The 21,375-nt window shown below is 41.0% G+C and overlaps 1 long non-coding RNA gene across 1 annotated transcript in view; it reads left to right on the forward strand.

The window, feature by feature from the left end:
* The first annotated feature begins 678 nt into the window (after window positions 1–678).
* The window catches only part of LOC148323438 (uncharacterized), a 58,857-nt gene continuing 38,160 nt past the window's right edge, over window positions 679–21,375 (forward strand). The window contains exons 1-2 of the long non-coding RNA XR_015846516.1: window positions 679–757; window positions 4,838–4,941. This is a non-coding gene — a long non-coding RNA (uncharacterized LOC148323438). The remainder of the gene's footprint in view (window positions 758–4,837; window positions 4,942–21,375) is intronic.

Genomic DNA, 21,375 nt, shown 5'->3' on the forward strand with positions numbered 1-21,375 from the left:
GACAGCATAAAATGTGGCGAAATTGGGCAGGTTTAATGTAAATTTGGACACGACGTGGGGTTGCGTTTTGGCGGAAGTGACGTCATGCGGTCGAATACGTAGCCTTCCGAGGACCCTTGATGTGAATTTGAACATAGCGGTATAACTTTGCCGGTAGTAAGTTCAACTGTCAGTGTCTCAACATAGCACCAGTGAGGAGGCTCGTTGCCAGAAATGCCAGACAACCATCTCACATTCCTTGTTGTACTTGGAGCGGTTATTGTAAAACAACTCCACTCAAATGCGCTGCAAACTTTGCGAACCGAAGCGCCACCATTTAATAGCTTTCAAAACCTTGCCGTCAAGCTTGGAAAAAAAACAAACATATTGAGGTAAGTTGAAAATTCGAGAGTGCGAGACTCAATTTGACTTCAGATAAATGTTAAAATGAGTTTAATTTTGTGAATAAAATATATATATTATATAAATAAAATTGAGCTGTATTTTATTTTATTGTATTGCTATACAATATGTAAAACCTAGTAATCTACTAGAACTAGCTCATAGCACACGTTTGCTATGGCTTGGTAATTAGAGTGACATGCCATGGTTTATTGTCTAGGAACAGGCTGTCATTCAATCTTGCAAGCTCGTTTGTTGTGATATTTGAAACGTGACTTTAGCCAAATCTGAATTTACAGGACTGTTTTGTCATCTTGTAAATCCGTGGCCCTCACACCTCCCAAGTCCGGCTGCACACTTTTTCCTGCCAATAAAGGTTAGAGATGACACTCCATTGAAGTTGGACATTTGCACTCCATGAAACACATTAATGCTTAGTAATTCAGTTAATGTTCTAGCCTAGTAGACCTATGAATGTGATCATTTCTGAAGAGCATATATGTAGCTAGAACATGTTTCCTTCAATGTAACATTTTTTTGCATAACATTATAATCATTATGGCCTTAATAAAAATGGTTTTGGGGGGAGTGGGGTGGTGCTCAATATGACCTGTGATGCAGCCCAAGCTTTTGTCCTTCCAGTAAAGTCAAACATTTTGGGGTTGGGTGCATTCATCCGATTTATCATGAAAACAAGATTAATCAATAATCAAAATCATATTTAGACTTTTTTTTCTCCTTATTACATTTACTATTATACTTAAAGTGATTTTAAAAACCAATACTTTTATAGTTTTAATTAAGTAATAAGCTGGAGTTGATAATTAAAACTTCTATTAAAGTCTTTTCAAATCCCAATAGCAAATGATGTGAATATACTGAATGTGTACCCTGCTTTATGAAAGGCAAAAATGTGAGCAAACAACTGTTATGATATGCTTTGGTCATTTGGGGGCAGTCTTTATCAATATCTTGTGATTTAAAAAAGTGTTTAAAGAACATTATTGGCTTTATATTAATTCCTCTATCAAAGTGGCATATAAGAGTGTGCTATCTAGTCAGCAGTGAAACAGAGCACCCAGGTTCACCTTGGCTGGTGCCACAGACATGTTTCCTCATGTCCTTACTTATTCAAAGGGAGTTACCTGCACCTCTCAACTGTAAGTGCAAATCAGATCAACAGCGTAACGCCTATCTGTAAATAAAGAAGCAGTTGGATTGCTTTCACTGCTGTCTGACAGGCCACTGCAGATTCTGGAGGACAGGCCCGCCCAGTGTGGGAAAGTCACACTTGATTAGCTTAACCTTTCAGAGTCTGTGATCTGCTGCCACCTGACCTGAGGGTTCAGGGCACGAGCATGGAATGAACACTATCATGTTTCAGTGGTCACAACAAATACCAAGGGGATATTAGAGGATTGAATTATTTGTGGCTCTTCAGTTGAGGGTCAGAATGTGGTATCACTGAGACACAGCAGGGAGGCTGGTACCGATCCTGTGAACAGAACCCTGCTTTGTCCAACCTATTGTCACTGTCTGATGATGACAACTGTGTATTTTATGAGCACACACTTCAAACCACTGTTGAGTGTGAACAAGGACGTGTACATTTAATAATGACATTCTACAACAAACATACTTATGGGACATTTGTGGTCCTCTCGTGTGAACTTGTAAGGACAGCTGGAAAGTACACAACACCTTTCCAGGTCTTTAAATGTCATTCGACGATTGTATTGACATTTTACATTGGAAACAGCATATTTCATAGTTTAATGGCTAAACTTCTGTAGACTTTAATGAATGCATATGCAGAACAGCACAGGTGTCAAACTCAAGGCCCGGGGCCAGATCTGGCCCACAACCTCATTTTATATGACCCGCGAAGGGCAAATCTTGTGCGTCAACTTCCTGTTTCTAGCACATTTTTTCTATTTTTAACAACATTGAGATATGATATATTGCCATTTATTTTTTTACCAACCCCCCCCCCCCCCACCTTTTTTGAAATAAATTGAAAAATTGTTGTAACAAACAATTACCTACTGTCTGCTGATTTCAAAACTGGCCTTCCATCAATTTGTTGCATGTGACACCATAAGGGGATCATACATTTATATCAGTTCATAACTGCCATCTGAGCGAAACTATAACTACGATCTGACCCGTCCACAAAATGAGTTTGACACCCCTGGACTACAGGACATTGTCAGTTGTTCTGCATAAAGTAAAGAAATTGTGTCTACATGTGATATTTGAGTGGAGGTGAAAGTCACCTTGTAGAATTTCTTGTGTAAAAGCCTTTTTTTTAGTATCTGACATTTTCTGTACGTAACTATCAGAACTTAGTATTTGAACTTTTAATTAAAGTAGGTATTCCCAAAAAGTGAGTGTTTGGAATTGTGATTGTTTTTATTTAATTAAATTGCATTTATTAAAAAGGAGTCAAATGTGTAGCCACACAGGATACTCATTTTTAAACTAAAGGCAACTCCAATTTACATTATTCCAATATCAATTCTTGTCTTTGTACGGGGAATTTGCACCTCCTTGTGGAGTTACCCTCTGTACTGCTCTTAAAATTGCCCTTTCAAAGACCAAGTTAATAAAAAATCTCAACGTTAACCATGCCCTAGAAATGTTTGACTTGGCGTCTACTACACAGTTTGGGGTCAGATTTCATACGAGCTCAGGCTCGATGATTGTGCATCAAGAAAGACCCATAAGCAACTTATAAAGTTATACACAGACGCGCTCAAAATCCAAGTTACATTTTGGTTTATTAAAATAAAGTTCGGACGATGGGCTATTTTCCGTAAAACAAAACAAATAGGTGATGTATGTGGAGCAAGCACTGCTAAGGCAACACACCAGAGTAAGTTAAAATGGTTTGTTTATCCTTGTCATCTCAAGCCCCTGTTTTGTATATTTTACCTTCTAGCAATTCACTGGTTTACAAATAATAATGACTACTGTCCAAAAGGCAATTAAAACGGCAGAGCTAGAATGCAACTACTGTCATACGATTGATCAAAGACATAATTAAATAGGGTTATTAGCCTCTCGTCATCACACTGCTATATAGTAGCAGTCGTGTAATAAGTCTTTGTGTAGTGGGTCCAATTACAGGTTTCCCCCTCTGATAGTTGAAGTCCTTAATGGCCTTGTTGCACAAATATAGAGGAAGGAAATGAAGAAAAATGAGCCACCCTCCATACCTATTTTATACCATTTTGATTAGCATCCTGCCTTGTTTAAATTGCCTCCCCGGGGATGCTAACGTGAAATTGAACAATATGCTGGGCCTAACTTCTCATTTATTTTTATGCGCCGTTTGGGCAGAGCCTTGGCACCGCTCCACCGAGGAAGCCTCGGGAGGCCAGGCCTGCTCTAGTTGGGACAAATCAATGAATAACAACCAAATACTGTTCTTCCGCGAGGCCCCAGTAACGTGCGACACGGCACGCAAGGCGCCCGCTGTAATTATATGAACGAACTACTATGGTGGAGAAACTATATAATGGAATAATATCCCTTTCTGTGTCAATAAAGGTCCTCTGTAAAAACACATTATGTCTCAGGGCTGCAGGAGTAATTGCAGACCGATGTTTGTCATTTTCATCATTATAACACTGCATTAAGTCTTCTCTCCCGACTGTTAGCTTTTTATGACCCAGCTCATTGTGTACAGTATCATGAGATTAAGTGAATTCATGCACTGCCCGTGAACGCTGAAACGGAGACGACTGGGTGAACGTAATGGGAGGGTAGGACGTGGAGTGGTTAGAAGGAAATATGCCTAAATATATATATACATACACACACATATATATATATATATATAACACCTAATGAGTTAATGAGTTTACGTTGTCTCCTCGTACGTGCATTTGTCATCTCTAGATATTCCTGCATCCTCCACAATCCAACGAACATGCATAATAGATTAACTGAAGAGTCACTTGTTCATAGGTATGAGCGTAAATGCGATTGACTGGCGAATCTAGGAGTGAAAACCCCCCCACCCAAAAGTCAGCGGGTCAACTAATGATGACAGGTACAATAGAAAATAATCGGATGGATGCATTTATGTAGGCTGGGATGCAAAGTTTGCCCAACTTCAGCTGTAGTTTGAACACCTCACTGAACCGTAAAAAGTTTTTCAGAGCAAATATAGCTCATGCTTTGACAAAAAGTCAAAGATATTTTATTGTTAGATATTTTAGAGAAAGTTGAACAATTTGGTCTTTTCTGCATCAGTTCAGCACCATGGACAGACTGTTTCTGAGAAGCAGTGGGGTTCAGTTTGTTTTTGTTTACTGTTGTCATGTTCTTGTGTCTCTGCATGCCTCTCTTAGAAGTCTAGCTGCACACTTCAGAGGCTTGTCAGATCTTTATTCGAACAAGCTGCCTGTCACCATGCCGCCCTGACGTACGTTCGCCTATGCGTTTGCAGGGCCCGGCGCTATTCTCTTGTGGCGGAATTGAAGAGCACTTTTTGAGCGTACCACCTGCCTAGCATTGTCTGATGACAGGATTGAAGCCAATCCAAAGAGGAATGTAAGTTACCTAAAGTTCACAAGCTGAGCCGTGATTGGTTGTTATCTGAGCCCACAGCATGTTATGACATTTCAGTCAACAGCAAGTGGGTCTTTAAAGGTATTAATTGTACATGAAAAACAATGAAGTTATCAAATTCATTACAAGGTATTAACTTTTTACTGCTGAAGAGTGCAAACTTTGTAAAGTGCCTTTTAGTGGCTAATTGTGTCAAAGAGCACATGTACAACCAAACGGGTTCGTTAACCCAAAAAAAAAAAAAAAAGGTAATGGACATATTTCCCAAAAATGGATCCCTAACGTCAGGACTCAGATACGGCTTCTTAGGATTTTCATGGCAATCCAGTGTTGCCAAAATACAATGTAGAACACCATTTACATGAAAGTGAAAAGTTACCAAAAACAAGATGTGCTCTTTTGTGTGGGTGGTGCAGTTTGAACCACCAAATGCTCTCCATATGTCTGGCATCTTCCCTGACCCCTCTTATTTCAACAGACTGGGATAGATAGAGTGTTGTATTTAGAGTATCACAACAGGAAGGCCGCCTGTGAACCTGAAACGAAGAGAGATGAGCATCTCGGACGACTTCAGCGTGACTGCCAACGGAAGACTTGTTGATGTATTGTACTAAAAATGATGCTTATTATACATTAGGAAAGCACTCCGACTTTAAAGACTCCTTTCTCTCAGAGATTGATGAGAAAAACTTGGTTCCAAAGGGTTGCTTGCGAAGAATTGTCATATGGACGACTGTTTTTGTGAGGACCATCCCCCCCTTCACATGCACCTGCAGAAGAAATAGAAGCACTGTAATATACATGCTACTCCAGTAGGTGGCGATGCCACTTTGATAAGAGACACCGATTGCTTGTTGTCGCTTATGTATTGTCAGTCAGCTCAGACTACATTTGGGACAGGAGGTTTTCAAAATAGAAGTGATCCAACTATGCCTTATTAAACTCTGCTGGGGGGAAGACTAACAAAAAAGAAACATGGGGGAGAGATGTTAATCTTGAATTTAATTATTTATTATTCACATACTTGACTTGTGCCCGTTGCTGATAGTGAGGAATGACATTATGTCTTGAGACTGAAGGCGACAAGCAAACGGAGCACAGGACGAAGTGGAGAATGTGGACACTAACATTGTCTGGCGTTAAGTTCTGACGGCAAACTAATATTGGCCTGTGTTCCATCCACCCATCCTTTTGTCCAGCCATCCCATTTTCTATACTGTTTGTTTTCATTGGGGATGCTGGTGAACTGGAACCTATCTTAGCTCAGTGGTCCCCAACCACCGGGACCGCGGCTTCTTACTGGTCTGCAGGGCACTTTGGACTGGGCCGCGGGGGACGCTCGTTACATCCATATATGATGGCCTCTTGGCGCATGTCAAAATGCAAATTTTTCTTCTTGGTCTTGGTCTTGACCGCCAAAGGTCTTGGTCTTGTCTCAGTCTTGATACTCTCGTGTTGATAATGTCTAAGTCTCGGTTGGTGTGGTCTTGACTGTAACACTGATATCTGCTCCGTTGGCTAGTTTTGCCAAAGAAGAAGCATTAAAAACAGATCTGCGTCACACCAAGTGGGTTTAGAGTTAGTCTTCAAATTGTACGCATCTCGCTGCTCCAAAATCAACATTTTTTTAATTGTTTCTTAGTTGAAAAGGCTGTCCCGTGTAACCACCCCCATAAAGTTACAGTATAAGAGCGGCACAGGCAAATGTTTTGCGTCTACGCTGCTTGACAGCGTTGTCACTTCTGTTTCCACACTCCGGTGGCGAGGTAGTGATTCGTGTTGACAGCAATGCAGATTGGACCACCGATTAATGCAAAAAGCCTAGGTGAGATTTTATACACGCTTGAATGTTTACAGTCCGAGTCTGTGTCCAGGAGAACGTTTGTGTCTGCTTGTGTCTGTACTTTAGGATCTAGCGTTGCACCCTTGGTGGGCCTCTCTCAGCCAGATGGATGGTCTCAGCCATGTGTCAGAGAGGTGACAGCTGGCTGGCCTGGCCTCCCCGGGCCGAGGGTCTGGATCCTGTCTCTGACAGCACCTGACAACTCCTGATGGGTGACACAAATACTGCCCCCCCCCCAAAAAAAAAAAAAAACACCCATGAACTTGCGTCACAGAAACTCCTTGCTTGCTGGGAAGTCAATGTCTTACAGCGAGATTAACTAAAATGTAAATGATATGATGAGCCACACCCTGGTGGGATGATGTGTCAACTCAGAAGTGTGCTAAAAAGAAGTAGCTGCCTTACCGATGAGTGAATAATTACGGCATGTTTTGTCGTGGAAACAAAAAAACCCCACGTCAAAAACGAAAGCTTTTAACAGGCTGTCTTCTGAAAGTCGTAAATTAGACCAGTGCTTCTTGTTTCACTTAACACTCCACTGCCTTGTTGCTTGTTCTCTGTCTCTTCATCGTGAGTGGATTTGACTTTTTACAGAGATTCGGTTGGTGCATTAACCTGGGGAGTGAGTGCGCGGTGACTTCGTAATGTGTGAGTCATTAGTTTCAGCTCCCTTGCAGCAATCTGACTGCTTCGGCCCGGACGGAGATGTAGCTCTGTCTTTGCACGGCTGCTGGACTCCATGTTAATGAGACAGCTCTGCGGGGATGAGGGGGAACACACACAGAGCGACTCGGGAGATGTCTGCCGGCCTCCCCAAGGTAATTCCATTAAATGAAAAGCAGACCGGGTGCTAGTCATTGTTGCATCAACAGGTTGAGTATGAGTCGTGACAGGGTTGTATTTCAACACGCCTTTCCGTGTTCTTGTTATGGCGCCGAAATGAGTGGAGTCGCCCGTACCTTGTTGAGATGCTCGCCGCCGACGCTCCCTCTCCCCCAATTATCCTGGATGGGAATGACTTGTGTCACAACACCGGCTGCATCGCACAGGTTAGAGGAAATGTTTGGGCTTATCAAGGCCTTTTCATTTTCCTAATTAGTAGTTACTCTCGCTTCCAAATGGCAACATGGCCCAAGTAGCCGACATCTGGGAAACATTAAGACACCGGGAGGAGATTCCTTTTAAGGCCCTCGCTTACTCACCTGGCAGTTTAAGGGAGGATCATTTGTATTGATCTGTTTAAAATGCACAAAATCCAGGTTCGAACATCAGATTGTGAGCGTGCTGAACGAGTGTTTGCGTCAGCCGTCGCTATCAAGCTAGTCCATGCTGGGATTTTTAGCTAATAGGCTTTCCAGATGTTCTCCCATGTATTTGATTGAATCCAACACCTTTTTTAGGCCACTGTCCAGCCATAAATCATAGCCCACGTGCTGCACGAAGAGAATGGGGCTGGATGCATAGGTTGCATGCTTGATTCATGAGCTCACCGTGGTTTTATCGAGGACTCACACGGAACAATTAGCTGTTCCCCTAACCCGAAGGCCATGGATCTCTTAAAGGGGTTTTAAGTATTCCCTTTATAAGAGCTGAAGCCCCAACACAAGCCTTGGGGACAGCAACACTTTATTAGAATGATTTTGTTTTATGTGGTATTTTTGGATGACAGTCACTGTGCAGTGTTAGAAACAGTTCATGGCTTTATTTGGTCGTGCAAATGCTGCACCGTTCCAACTGTTCAACTGCGGGCTGAACAGATGTTCTGATAAAATGCTGTCATCCATCTAGTGTGAATGTACTGTGTGACCAAGGTTGTTAATCTCTTTACTACATCAGCCAATGGCCTCTGTCCAATTGCCAAGCAGAATGAGGTCTCACGGAGAACCTGCCGTATTTTCTCAAATATGCCCGGCATTGAGCATTTACTCAAATGGAGCGAACGGGAGATTCCTGATATTGGTCCATACCAATGACACAAATGGAAGCAGACACTGTAATGACAAGTCGTGAGACGGATATCTCCTAATGGGGCTCTGACGGGAATGACAACAAACTGATTCAAACGCATCACTCACGGCTCGCAAAAAGGAATCAAAAACAGGAGGTTGAAAAAAAAAAAAAAACTGAAGTGTCCCTAGTGCTGACGGTGTCGTCCAATTCACCACCGTGCACTACATGCACTTTACTAAACTGTAATTCTCAGTGGACACGTCTATAGTGTTTTTTTCCTTTTATCTGCATTGCCCAACAAGTTAATCTGCTTTAGCTGTGCCAGGAAGTGAGTATTTTAACCTTCAGCTATATAGATCTTTTCAGTGTAAAAAAGCCCTCATTAGCTAAAGTATCATGAAACCATTTGCAGAACAAAGTATAACCGAAAAGTCAAGCCCCCAGCTGCCCTCTAGCCACCTTTGGGAAATCAGGCATATTTTGAATCACTCTCCCTTTTTGAAAAGATGTTGCCGTGATCAGACTTGAATTCACCTCATGCGCAATCCATCTGCTCTTGCTTCACATGGAGGAAGTGAGCAGATTACTAATCTGTACTTGCACTGGCATGGTGACACGTTTGATCAATCTTTTTTTCTAATTTTTTTTCGAGCATGTAGCTGAGGGGAATTTTGGGGGTGAAAGGATATCAGTCGGTGCTTTTATTACGCAGACTCATACAATCATATGAATCATCGATGATCGTAAAAATAATGTGGCTTTCTTCTCGAGACGGGAAAGTTTACGACATGTTGCCTGCACACTTTTTTTCCCCCGCCCTTCACATGTGATGTGTGAATTTGAGGTCCTGTTTAGTGTGGCTGTTTTGACAACCAGCTTTGTGCTCCATTCTTAGAGACTTCTTCAAAATCGGAAATGTCTATGTACTATATTTGCTTCAAACTAAATCTCCACCCGTTACTTTATAGTAATTATATTATATTTATAACTTTTGTAGACATTAGCAAGTTGTCTGGCTTAATTTTCAGACACCCACATAAGTAGTCGCATTAATTGCCTTGTTTACTTTGCTTTTCCAACATTATGCAATCTATCTTGATGCATTCATCTTTGTTGGTGGAGTTCAATGAATTGCATCCACTTTGGGCTGAAAAAAAAAATGAAACAAATATTGACATGGTTTTTAGAATGCACAGTTGCGGGACATCCTCAAAAGCATTTGTGGAAAAGGCCGCATACAACCTGACAATTTACTCCTTCACACGTCACACTTGCACACGCGCACACTTGACACTCAAAGTCCACATTGTTTGATTAGTGTGAGTACGGAATACTTTCTAATTACACAATATAATCGCCACCTTGCAAGATAGAAAAAAAAAAAAAAAAACTAAAGTCAGCATGGTCAATGTAAACGTGCTGAAGCACAGATGAGAGGAGCACAGTTTGAAAGCGAGTGAGGCATTGTGCCAAAGCCTGGTGTGGCAAAGCTGGCCCAGTGTGAAGACTGTAAGGACTTTTTTTTTTTTTTTTCATAAAATAGCATAAACGGGGAAAAGAATTTGGAGGCAAACTAAAAACACATCATCCGTAATCCAAACTATGCACAAGAAAGTCTTCATTTTGTTTGGCGTTATCCAATAAGTCTATTCGGAGAACTAAAATTGAGTTAGTGTTTGGATAAAATGCCATAAAGAAAACAAACTGTGATCATGTTATGTTTCTGTGGGCGGCTCGTCTCGGAGAGTTCTTGTTGACAAACTAGAAATTTTCTTTTTTTTCGTTGTGTTTTGGTCTGTTTTCAAATCTTGACTGTTTATCTCTTTGGTTACAGTTATTGTATAAAAGATTCATTCTAGTGTCCAACAAGAATCGCACACCAACTGATATTTATCCTAACCAACTTTGTTTTTGTTTTTACAAATGGGATGAATATACTGGATCTCGAAGGAAAGGATTAAGTCTTCTTTTCATCCAAAGTTACCTCGGATTAGCCTGCAGTTCTCCTTGTCCTATACAACACTTTTCAAACTAAAGTTCAACATGAATAATTCCTTATGTTCAACACTTTTATCATCAAGGCACTTGCTAGCATCTTTGCCAATTTGTTAGCTGTCATATCCAAGAACAAAGTCTTCTCCAAAGAGCTGGATATACTTACTTCTTCCGTCATCAATTGATGCACAGAAATGCTACATTCATGACGCTTACGGTGTTGAAAGCTGTGCGTGGTCAGTGCTGGGAATCATTTTCCATACTCTGATGATTTGTGCATGAGTACGTCCATGCGTGCATGCATCAAAGTGTGACACTGGCGTGTCTTGGTTGAAGGGGTTGGATAGCGGGCATTTTGAGGTCATGGTATAGTTCAATAATTGCTGTAGGTCATCGAGTTACATGACGGCTGAACGAGTGATGATAGATTACATGTAGTACAAGCTAGGAGATAGAAATGAGGTCATGTGTTGCTCTTTCTTCATCAATCGATGGAAACTCGAAGACTTGCCGGAGGGTTTTGAGCTCACGGGAAGACCCAGTAACAATTTTTGAGGCAGCCGTTTCAGAGGCACATGGCAGCAATCAGGCTGTGCTCCTGATATTCAAATGATACGCGTTTGCGGCTCATATTAGCCGGGCGGTGAACCACCGAGGTTTTCAACACATGTAAATTGAAGGTGGGCCGCAGCAAATCCAAGAAGGTAACACAAAGAGAAGTGTTATATGCGCTTACCGCAACAAGAACGACTCACGGGAATGATGCACAGTTGCTTTCGTGTGAAACGGCAGATTTTTTTGAATGCTAGATTTCTGCGCCTCTTAACGGAAGTATGAACCACTTTGTTTTTTTTTTTTGCAAAGATGATAGTGAAGTAAGCACGGAGAATTTGGAACAAACACCAAAGAAAAACTTGACTAAAGTCTGCGGGTTTCAGCAAGTCAACTTCCAGTTTTTATGGGAAACGTTGCCTGAATAAAAGTATTCTTGGCCTTATTTTCTGGTCAAAAAGACTCCAAGGCAGTTTGTTGAAGCTTTTTTGTGAAACACCAAACCTTTCATTATTGTGACTGCAACAATCAAGGCATCAGCCATCACAGATAATCAATCACAGCATTTCATTATTTGTTAGCAGTTGTACTTAAATGTTGTAGACATCAATGAAATAATAGTAAATAGAATCAATTTTAACACCAATGGAGTGTTGATTTACCAACGGTATATGTCCATACAAGGCAAGGCAACTTTATTTAATGTATATACCAGATTTCAAACTCAATGTGATTCTCACACACAAATAAACAATATATAAAACAAAATACATTTAAAGGAAGCAATAGCAAAGTCAATAAATAAAACATGGTTTATGAAATTGCTAAAAGAGCATACAGCACAAGAGCATGATTAGACAAGACAAGAAGTTAGTTTTATATTTGTCATTGTCTTTTCTATTTTACTTGGACATTCGCAACTAAATGCTTTCATTCGCTGACTTTCCGATATTCAAGTACTATAAAAGGGCAACAAGGGCTTTATATTAGCGCAATAATTCTTGTTGCTTGCCAGGAGTTGACACTCTATTATTGACTAACTTCATCGGATTGAACTGTGTCATGAAATTTATTGCAACAGCGGCCGAGTCCATCCCGAGGAGCATTTTTGTCTGAAACATTACATTGTGAATGTCTGTTTTCAAACTTTAGACAATATATCTCAATGTGTTTGTAGTATTTGTCCTTGGTTTACCTCAAAGTCCCAGTGTGACCAGACGCATTCCTGTCTCCAACCAGATGTTTTCATCCATCATTCTGTGCTTGACAACGGCGCATTCTTTTTATACACAAATGACGCGGTACGTTGAGATGTTTTATTTGCCAGAACTCAGTTGCTTCCCTTGATTAACATTTCCTGCATTTCTTGATTGCGGTACTCCAGCGTTCAAAATCATGCAGGGTTGGTTCATTTGAGGCTCTTAATGAATGCTAAATGATTGTTTTTCTGTATTTGGCTTGTTATTGACTGGCAACTACATCAGGATGTTACACAGCTTCTCGCCCCAAAGTCTGACGGAAAACAATCTACTCACGCGTGGCCCTGAACAGAACAAGTGGCAACCATAGTCGAAAGATTAACGGGCGTCGAGTAGGGTTGAGGCGTTTACAAGGGGGTGGGTTCTTTATTTGTAAGAATGCATTGGTAAAATAACATTGTAATGTGTTTAACAAAAGGACAAGACAGTGAAATAATGCTTAGCATGTCTGCCTCAAAATCAAGAGTTCTAATTTGAGATTGGGCCGGCCTGTGTTTCGCTGGGTACTCCAACTTCCTCACACATCTAAGTTTATAGGTGTCAATCAGCTGCTGACCAGTCAGGGCATTCAAAAGGGTCCAACTTCATCTGGGATGAGATCCAATTTAGCTATGAGCACTACAGAAAGTGAATGGCTGTTTATTTTTTTTTTTACTTCAAATATTCTATACTTTGCAGCTTTACAGATGACACATCCACTCTGCAAGTAGTGTGTTAGTCAAAAGGTCCAAGGTGACACATCACAAGGTGTCTTTTTTTCCTGAGGGGAACAAACAACCATGTCTATTTGAGGTGTGCCTTTTATTTGTTCAATTGGACAGCAAAAGCCCTAATTAACTGTGGCAGTAGTGGACGTTGTGCTTTCCATCTTAAACAGTTTTTCAGTACTGTTCTCTGTGTTGTTGGAATCTTTTTCGACGTGTATAAACTGTGCTGTCGGTGACAGCTACGAAGACTTCGGTCCTTGTCTTTGTTCTATCCTGATTAGATTGTTAACGCGCTTTTTGCACCCTTGTCAACAGTTGACAAGTCTTGATTCGCTCTGCAGCCTTGTTAGCGTCCTAGCATTGGCTCTTTGTAAGGTGTCTGATAGATGCAAGGCCGTTTTTACTGTCATCTGCAGGCTCCGTGGGAACAAAGCAAACCTTTTTTTTTTCCCCCCTCAATAACAAATGTATCTTCCTAACTTTAACTCTGCTCATGGTCCCGCCAACATGTGCTTTCAAGATGTGAGCGCCTCTTTTTGTCTTCCTCTCGCTATTCATTCCTCCTTGTCCTTGTCGCTGTGGTTCAGGCTTGTCTGCAAAAGGACCGATTCTGTTTTTCCTCTAAGGTCTCCATGGTAGCATTACCAAGGTCTTATCTGTTTGGCTGCACCTTGAAGCAGCTTGACATCGTCCATGCCCTGTTCTATATGTGTTCTGGAATCAATTTAGCTTTGTGATTGTCATAATGCTTTTACATTAAGACAACTCAGTCTTTGCTGGACTCACAGTCTCTGTTGCTGTTTGTCCATGCAGCAACAACAGTAGACTGAATAATGTTATGTCATGAGCGCTAACCCCAAACAATTTCATTTACAAAATCTAAATTGCTGTACATTAATCTTTGGTGAACATAAATGACTGAAACCGTCTATACTATATGTGTAACTTCAAATAGTGTTTTCGGTGATGTTTTGCATCCTAGCTTCTGTTCATTGCTGTATGTATTCTTCAAGTTGTGCGATTAATTGATACATATCATCGACCGCATCGTATAAATGCTTTACGCCAATTTAAAATATTTTTGGAAAACAGGAAAAATGCCACTTTTTAAAACACATTGGTGTTTCTTGATTGCGTCTATTATTTTGTTCCCAAAAATACTTATCAATAAAAATATCAATGTGTGTCCGTAACGTTTTTCTCGTCTTCCAAAAATATTGAAAAATGACTTTTAAGGATTATGCTATGTGGGCAACAATATACTGTAGACACCGATTGGGTGGCACCCAGTCCGAGGCAGAGTTGACCTTTTGCCCCCAAGTAATTTGGGGTAGGCTCCAGCTTCCTGCAACCCTTAATGCGATATCCAATACAGAAAATGGATGGATGGATAAACCCGTACTTGCGTGTGTGTTTATTAAGCCGATTAGTCTACATGTCAAGTCAAATCTATTTATATGGCTGCTAATCACAGAAAAACTCAACTTGCATTTACATGCATATTTATGGAAGGAGAAAAGCCACACAATCATGGGGAGAACATGAAAAATCCACTCAGGCTGAGATTTGAATGCACAACCTCTTGACTGTGGGGCAGATGTCCTAACCACTCAGCTGTTGCGCTGAACTGAAATTAAACAATTACTTTTAAAATGTAAACGCATGAAAAATCTCAGGTTTCTAGTAATTACACTTGTACATTATGCCACTAAATTCCTACTTTACTCGAATCCCTTAGTGAGTCGTAACTGTGACACCTGATGGCTAGCAGGTGTCAGTGATCAGCGAGCAAATAATGATTAAGTAAAGATCTAACCCGGCTCGGTCTGAACTTCTAATGTGCCGCTCGTGGACCTCACATTTGACGCCTAAGAGCTTGGCAAGGTTACCTCGACTTGTCTTCCGAGCCAACAGCGAAGCCCGGAGCAGCTGACAATCATAAGATCGTACCGTTATTTATTCTACACAAATTACTTGCACATGTCGAGCGCTGCCTCGCCCTCGGGGTTAAGCTCTCATTGTAGCCTGTAGTCGGATGGAAGCAAGGCAGGTTGGTTGAGTAATAGATCTACTTTCAGTGAGCCGCCACTACGTTACTCACGACGTCGCCTGTGTGCCATCTGTTCTGTTATCTCCCGGCGAGGGCCCAATGATTTCCAGAGATAGGCCATGTGTAATGTTTCTGCGTATTGTTTTCTGTTTTTGAGCGTACCTTTAATGTTGGATTACAGTCAAAGCAGGAGTAACTGGACAGAACACGCTCACATGGCAAACAATTACATTCAATGTCATTTCGGCGGCTTTGGGCTGATGGATTGTGTTTTTTTCCATATCAAAAGAGGGGCCTTGGCTTCAGGATCAGTGCACATCAATGGTGTGTGTTGGAAGTGGGACTGATAAATGAGGAAAATGATAGGGGGAAATAGTCCTGTGGCGCTACAAGGCCACTCAAGCTCAAGGTCCAGATGTCTTTCTTGGGGCGGGGTGCAAGACGCCGGACGGGCTGACTCTGTAGCCTCCGCGGCACCCGGCGTGCTAGAAGGTAAAACCTGCAGCAGCCGTCCGCATTCATCACACGCCTTGTAAATGTCAACACAGGAACTCCTTGAGACGTTCGCCGAGGTGAATCTGAGCAAAAATAGGTTGTAACCCAGAATGTCGCCGCATGCATCAACAACTGGAATAGTGTGCTACGTGGATATCTGGTTTGAGCACATTTTATCTTTGTTTTTAATGCACAATCTTACGACCATTAGCAGGATATTAAACAGTTTCTCTTTGGTTTGGTGACCACTTCATCGCAAATAGTAACACTGTTTGCTCCAGTGCCCTCAAGGAAATGTCCTTTTTTTGTTGTTGTTTTTATGGCAAAAATGGAGTGGAACTTTTAAAGTTGTAATGCAATCCATGTTTGAATTTAGGAAAAAATAAGTCAAGAAAATATAAATGACAAGGCTGCCATTGTGAAACATTTGAAAGCTGCACAGCGATTGTTTTAATTAACATTTGAACATTCTCAAGTGTCATACTATTGTAAAAGAAGATAAATGATGATCACTCATGAGTGTTGGATACACTAACAAAAGTGCAGAGAGATTATTGGGATGTGACAGATTATGACTAACAGCAGATAACATTGTGGTATCCATTCATCGATTGACTAAGATGCTTCTCCTCATAAGGGTCGCGAGCGTGATGGAGTCTATCCCAGTTATCTTCAGGCAGTAGGCGGGGAACATCCTGAATTGGTTGCCAGCCAAAGACAAAAAACCATTCACACGCACGATCACGTCTAGGGAGAATTTAAAGTGTTCAATCAATGTGGGTGTAAATCAGAGTACCCGGAGAAGTCCCACGCAGGCACGGGGAGAGCATGCAAAATCCACACTGCAAGGACGGAGTCGATCGCACGACCTCTGCACTGTGAGGCCATCGTGCTAACCAGTAGTCTACCGTGCCGGCAACATTGTATATGATCTTTTATATATCTAATTGTGCTGAGCAAAAAGGATAAAAACCGGTGTACCACTTTCTCACGTCATGATAAGTTCTATTTCCTGTTCTACGTCGCAATTCGCCGGTGTGCTTGTGAAACTTGGAGAAGTAGCTTTACATGGAAAAATGTGGTCAAAAGATTCATATTTAGCTCCATATGATTGGACTTTGCAGTATGTTGGAAAATAATTAGTGGCAAAATCTTTCCCCTTTTCTCTTGAGAAAAAGGTACACGTTCAATAATACATTAAAAGGTTTGGATTGCGGCCCTTGCACTGGAGCCCATTCTTATTTCGAATGTTTGTCTTTTTAACAAGCATTTTGAGACGCAACAATATTTCATCCGAAGTATGTTTCAACTTTCCTCTCTCTCTGAATGCAATAAAACAAAATAAATAGGCTCGTGAGACTTGTTTTCCTGAGAACCAACTATGAATGCATGCTCATTCATATCCGTCTTATTGCTAAATCCCGTTGCCCTTTCATGTTGTTTAGCTCATTTCCTATGCGTAACGTGATTCCGGAATTTCAAGATGTAACGATCGGCGATCAGCACTTTGATGTTTTTGTCTTTGTTTGGAAATCCAGATCCATTATAAATGGACATCAGACAAACAAACACATGGCATGCTTCCCCACACGTCCTTGGAGGCTCGCATAGCTCCGACGGAGACAATGCTTCAGCCTTCATGAAAGGGAATAACAAATCCAAGAGCGTGTCATGTGCTCCACAAAATACACATTTCCCGGCATTTGGACATGGAATTATTTAACCCTCTGCACAGGACATAAATCCAACCTCATTCTAATCCTGTGATGACTTGTAAACAGTCTACCTCTCAGATGACCTGCCCTGCTAACTCCTTTAAAAATATATTCTTCCATATAATCCTAAAATGTCCGAAGATTATTTTTCTTTCCCCGCACGGTGATTTTCACGTGTTGAGCGCCGCTTTGAGAGATGATTTCATGCATGTGGGCTGTCCAGACAGCCTGGCTCGCACCTCCACTCCTTGCATTTGTATTATAAATGAGTTGCTTGCCGAAAACTCGCAGTAACTGACCTACTCGCCATGTGTGTAAAGGAAAAACAACCTTAAAGATTTAATAGCCTCATACACGTCCAAAATAAACATCAGTGGAAAGAAAAATATTCACCTCGGGGGTCAAACTTTGCTATTGTCAAACTTGTAACGTTACAGTCAATATTTGTAGTAACTTTCTGAACGATCATATAAACCACACAATCGCAAAAAAAAAAAAAAAAGAGTGCTACGACTTTTAATTATAAGTATCAACTAGAAGTTGGTCAATTACTGATTTGGCCGTTCACTGTGGTTTTACAATGTTTCAATAAACTCCAATACTGTCTGTCTCCGGTAATGGCCTGAAGAGACTTCAACCACTTTGAAATTAGCTGCGGCCAGTCGCTTTTTTATTCCTCCTTCTCGGCAAGCAGAGAGGGGAGGGATGAGCAGTTACACACGGAAGAGGGAAGGAGCAAGGCGAAAGAGACTATGGAAACGGATAGATTTTTGCTGTGGTGATTAATGTGCATTGTTCTAAAAAAATAAACAAATTAAATAAATGATGCCAGCGATGTGACACTGTGACTTCCGAAGAATTAAAACAGATGAAGTATCTTAACATGTAAAGATTTTATTTCAACTTAACATGGTACGCATTTCTTAATGTACCAAATATCATAGATTTTGTTGAACAAAAAAATAATTATGTTCGATGGGGAAACATTCAATTATTTTTTACCGAAATAAAATATTTAAGTCATATTAGAGCTGTAATTTAAATCATGTGATATTTTTGGTCATGCTATCACAATCTAATATCAATGCCTAGAAACAAAATCCAGTACAAGTCAAAATATTCTCAGTTGCCGATATTAAATGGGACATAACACCTAGCCAGTGCACAATGACTAACGCCCATCCATCCATTCATTATCCATGCCGCTTCTCCTCATGAGGGTCGCGGGGGGTGCTGGAGCCTAGCCCAGCTATCTTTGAGCAGCAGGCGGGGTACACCTTTAATTGGTTGCCAGCCCCAAAGACGAACAACCATCCGCTCTCACTACCGCACCTAGAGGCAATTTAGAATCTTGTTCATGTTTTTTTTTAAATGTGGGAGGAAACCGGAGTACGCGGAGGAAACCCACACAGGCATGGGGAGAACATGCAAATTCCACACAGGAAGGTCAGAGCCCGGAATCGAACCCTGCACCTCTAAACTGTGAGGCGGACGTGCTATCTATTTGACCACGGTGCCGCCCATGATTAACGTTAACAGTAATAGTTTAACCTCATGTACAGTCATAAAAGTAAACCAGTGTACAGGTAAAACACACACACATGTGCACGCACACACCTTGATAAAAACTGATGACGCATGAACTTAGCAGTCAAAGACACATGTTCTCAAATCACCTTTTTCCAAATGTTGAATGGTATGGCCAATGATCAGCAATGATAATGATCCTGTTCATTAGAATCAGGTGTGTTCGAGGAGGGAAAGATCTAAAATATGCAGGATAGTGGCCCTTGAGGACTTGATTTGGACACCCCTGGTCTATAAGTTCCCGGTGATGGCAGGGTGGAACCCACCTGGATATGTCCCCGTTTACCTGTGACCCCCAAAGAGGACAAGATCTGTAGAAAATAGCTGGGTGACTATTACTGTATTTTTTTTTCCCATTTCATACAAGAAGCTTGACTTTTCTGCATTTGCCTCAGGTACATCTAGAGATGATGATAAGTCGGCAGTATGAAAAAAGGTCACAGGCAGACGTTCCACTCGGTAGATTCTCCCGACATTCCACAACAAACAAAACAAAAATAAAAGCGTCTTCCATGCGATGACGAAGTCGCAATGTCACTTCGGTCACGCTGATATTTAAGAGTCCTCTTCCTCTTTATATTACACAGGCGTCACAGCCGCAACTCCTCCGCCCTCATAAATGCATCCAGAAGGGAAGGGAATGATTACTTCTCAAGATGTGGAGATGTTTTTTTTTTTTTTTTTAAAGCATGGCAGTCTGTTCTGTCTCACTGTTCTCTCGGTGTTGGGAGCCATCCTGTTTGGTGCAAACCCCCTCTCGATGCCCTTACCCTCCATTTAGATCAGGTGTCCCACCCCCATAATTAGTGTTCTCCATGGTGACATGGGCATGACCACATTTCCTCATGCAGCCACATCAGGAATGTATCATCAGGAATGCATTTTCATCCAACATGGAAGCATTTTCGCTGCCTTCATGCATTTTTCAGCAAGGAAATTTGTTCTCGGATTGTGAAACATCGAGGATCTAATAAATCAAGACATTTTTGTGCTGATATTATTAGCGGTATGAAGCGTGGGTTTTGGGGAAAGGATTTGAAAAAAAGATTTATGAGGTCAATCATAAGAAATAGTTTTATTTTCTATTTTGTGGTCATATCCTTTGGAAAAAAAGATACGGTCCAAGATGCGGGTTTTCATTAAACATCAGACTCATGACTCAAGAGATTTGTTCTACGGCTAAAATAAAAGCCTCAAAACCAGTAAGCCATGAATACTTAAGTCTTATCTTGGTGCTGCATCGATTTGTAATGGATCCAACCTGCTCGTAAAGATATAGACTCAACATCACAACAGTGGACATTTATGATGTGTACAGCTGCAGGGAATAACAGTAAATTAGCGTTTAATTTGAGAAAAGGGCATGCGAGGAACTTGACAGTTGTCCAATGACGCGGCTACTTTCCATTGAAGTTGTTCCAGTTATCACTGATCTTAAAAACGTTGGCTTTTGACTCAACTACCACAAACATCTCAGTGAAAATCAATTGGTTTCTGGCTTGGACGAAGGAGGGGGCATGATAATCCATTAATTGGTCATTAAGAATCCAGTCGCTTGCATGGAATGGAATGTTTTGGAGGACAAATGGAACGCGGTTCTTGGCTGTTATTCAGAGGCACTGTTGATTCCTAGTTTGCTGTCAAAAGAAGCGAAGTAACATCAGCAGTTGGGAAATTGAGTGAAATCTTTGCAGACCTTAGCAATGGGACAACTTCTACTTGGAGCTTTGTTCTCATCATTATGACATTGGCGTGAATTTCAGATGTTCATCATGCGGAGAAATTCTCAGATGAACATTAAAAATAAGTGACTTTAGTTGCGCAAGGAAAAGTTTCTAAAACTTGTAAGGGGATGGGAATCTGCAGAGATTTCCGGCCCGATTAAAGGATGTCATTGAAATTTGACAGAGTTCTTAGAAACTCATGGAGAAATCATTTATGATACGTTGGACAAAAAGTGGTATAAAAATAGCCGTAGCGAGTGTTGAGAAGCAGCATTTAAAGAATGGAACTTTATGCTCAACTGCAGTGACCGTCATTTAGCATCATTCAAAATCAACAGGCTTTGACTTCATTACAACCATTCAATCATTCCTGATCCAATGAAGACATCTCGGTTAAAAAAAAAATGATGCACTGTTTCTTTATACAAGGAAAGCATACTCAAATGTATACATTTTCACCTTTTTTTCAAAAATTATTTTAAGATCAAATTAATTCAACTTGATTAATATTTTTTTGTTTGTTTTAACCCCCCCAAATA

The sequence above is a fragment of the Idiotropiscis lumnitzeri genome, chromosome 14 (assembly GCF_059441095.1).
Source record: "Idiotropiscis lumnitzeri isolate Australia: NSW breed Sydney's pygmy pipehorse chromosome 14, RoL_Ilum_1.0, whole genome shotgun sequence".
Taxonomy (NCBI): domain Eukaryota; kingdom Metazoa; phylum Chordata; class Actinopteri; order Syngnathiformes; family Syngnathidae; genus Idiotropiscis; species Idiotropiscis lumnitzeri.